The following is a 2,887-nucleotide window of genomic DNA, read 5'->3' on the forward strand; positions in this document are numbered from 1 at the left end:
CCGATCGATCGGTGTGGCGGCTGTCTGACTGGCGGAGAAAAAGAAACCAAAGCGCAGAGGACCGCGGCCCGGAGGCCGGCAGACCCCTCCTGTCCGCCCCAGGCACCGGGCCTGAGGGGCGGGCATCGACGGCCGGGCGCCTCGGGCCTCTCCTCTGGAGGCCCCTGTTTCCGAAAAGCTGGTTTCTGAAATCGTGCGCAGACTCGCTTGGGAAGGCGGGTAAAAGCGCGCGCCGTTCGGAGAGAAGGGGGTGCCCAAAGCAGTTGGATTTCAACCGCTTTGGGGCCCTCACCCCAAAGCGCGGAGAACCGGGGCCCGGAGGCCGGCAGACCCCTCCTGTCCGCCCCACGCACCGAGCCTGAGGGGCGGGCATCGACGGCCGGGCGCCTCGGGCCTCTCCTCTGGAGGCCCCTGTTTCCGAAAAGCTGGTTTCTGAAATCGTGCGCAGACTCGCTTGGGAAGGCGGGTAAAAGCGCGCGCCTTTCGGAGAGAAGGGGGTACCCAAAGCGGTTGGATTTCAACCGCTTTGGGGCCTTCTCTCCGAAAACGACTTTTGTCGTTTTTCCTTCCCCGCTCCTTCTGTACTTTATCTTTTTTGACGTTTTGTCATCGGGGACGTGGCGAAAAATGTAGAAAATGAAAGAAATGTAGAAAATACGCAAGACGCGCTTGGCTTTGGCCTGCGCTTTTCGCCTTCTCTCTGAAAATGACAAAGCGGTTGGATTTCAACCGCTTTGGCCTGCTTTTCGCCTTCTCTCCGAGATTGACTTTGTCATATTTTTCTCCCCCCACTTCTTCTTCTTGTCGTTTTGGTTTTATGCCCCTGGTACTCTGCTCTCATCCCCGTGCCCTTGGTACTCTGCTCTCATCCCCGTGCCCCTGGTACTCTGCTCTCATCCCCGTGCCCCTGGTACTCTGCTCTCATCCCCGTGCCCCTGGTACTCTGCTCTCATCCCCGTGCCCCTGGTACTCTGCTCTCATCCCCGTGCCCTTGGTACTCTGCTCTCATCCCCGTGCCCCTGGTACTCTGCTCTCATCCCCGTGCCCCTGGTACTCTGCTCTCATCCCCGTGCCCCTGGTACTCTGCTCTCATCCCCGTGCCCCTGGTACTCTGCTCTCATCCCCGTGCCCTTGGTACTCTGCTCTCATCCCCGTGCCCCTGGTACTCTGCTCTCATCCCCGTGCCCCTGGTACTCTGCTCTCATCCCCGTGCCCCTGGTACTCCTCTCTCTCTCTCTCTCTCTCTCTCTCTCTCTCTCTCTCTCTCTCTTTCTCTCCCTCTCTCTCATAGACATAGCTCACCTGCCTGACCCCCTCGTCTTTTCACAGCCACAGGGAGGCTTCCATCCTTACCAGGCCTGACCCCCCCTCATCTGCTCACAGCCGTGGGGAGGCTTCCAGCCTTTTCCAGGCCCCCAGCATGAGGAGCAGGGCTGGGTGCTGGCTCCAAGCCTGAACCCCTCGTCGTCTTCTAGCAGCCACAGGGAGGCGTCTGGCCTTTCCAGGCCCCCCAGCCTGCTACTCGTGCTGGGGGCTGGCTCCAGGCCTGACCCCCTCATCTTCTCACAGCCACGGGGAGGCTTCCAGCCTTTCCAGGCCCCCAGCACGAGGAGCAGGCTGGGTGCCGGCTCCAGCCCTGACCCTCTCCTCTTCTTCTAGCAGCCACAGGGAGGCGTCTGGCCTTTCCAGGCCCCCCAGCCTGCTACTCGTGCTAGTGGCTGGCTCCAGGCCTGACCCCCTCACCTTCTCACAGCCACGGGGAGGCTTCCAGCCTTTCCAGGCCCCCAGCACGAGGAGCAGGCTGGGTGCCGGCTTCAGCCCTGACCCCCTCCTCTTCTTCTAGCAGCCACAGGGAGGCGTCTGGCCGTTCCAGGCCCCCCAGCCTGCTACTCGTGCTGGGTGCTGGCTCCAGCCCTGACCCCCTCCTCTTCTTCTAGCAGCCACAGGCAGGCGTCTGGCCTTTCCAGGCCCCCCTAGCCTGCTACTCGTACTGGGTGCTGGCTCCAGCCCTGACCCCCTCGTCGTCTTATAGCAGCCACAGGGAGGCGTCTGGCCTTTCCAGGCCCCCCAGCCTGCTACTCGTGCTGGGCGCTGGCTCCAGCCCTGACCCCCTCCTCTTCTTCTAGCAGCCACAGGCAGGCGTCTGGCCTTTCCAGGCCCCCCAGCCTGCTACTCGTGCTGGGGGCTGGCTCCAGGCCTGACCCCCTCATCTTCTCACAGCCACGGGGAGGCTTCCAGCCTTTCCAGGCCCCCAGCACGAGGAGCAGGCTGGGTGCCGGCTCCAGCCCTGACCCCCTCCTCTTCTTCTAGCAGCCACAGGCAGGCGTCTGGCCTTTCCAGGCCCCCCAGCCTGCTACTCGTGCTGGGTGCTGGCTCCAGCCCTGACCCCCTCCTCTTCTTCTAGCAGCCACAGGCAGGCGTCTGGCCTTTCCAGGCCCCCCAGCCTGCTACTCGTGCTGGTTGCTGGCTCCAGCCCTGACCCCCTCCTCTTATTCTAGCAGCCACAGGCAGGCGTCTGGCCTTTCCAGGCCCACCAGCCTGCTACTCGTGCTGGGGGCTGGCTCCAGGCCTGACCCCCTCATCTTCTCACAGCCATGGGGAGGCTTCCAGCCTTTCCAGGCCCCCAGCACGAGGAGCAGGCTGGGTGCCGGCTCCAGCCCTGACCCCCTCATCTTCTCACAGCCATGGGGAGGCTTCCAGCCTTTCCAGGCCCCCAGCACGAGGAGCAGGCTGGGTGCCGGCTCCAGCCCTGACCCCCTCCTCTTCTCACAGCCACGGGGAGGCTTCCAGCCTTTCCAGGCCCCCAGCACGAGGAGCAGGCTGGGTGCCGGCTCCAGCCCTGACCCCCTCCTCTTCTTCTAGCAGCCACAGGCAGGCGTCTGGCCTT

The sequence above is a fragment of the Chaetodon auriga genome, unplaced genomic scaffold (genome assembly GCF_051107435.1).
Source record: "Chaetodon auriga isolate fChaAug3 unplaced genomic scaffold, fChaAug3.hap1 Scaffold_69, whole genome shotgun sequence".
Classification (NCBI taxonomy): domain Eukaryota; kingdom Metazoa; phylum Chordata; class Actinopteri; order Chaetodontiformes; family Chaetodontidae; genus Chaetodon; species Chaetodon auriga.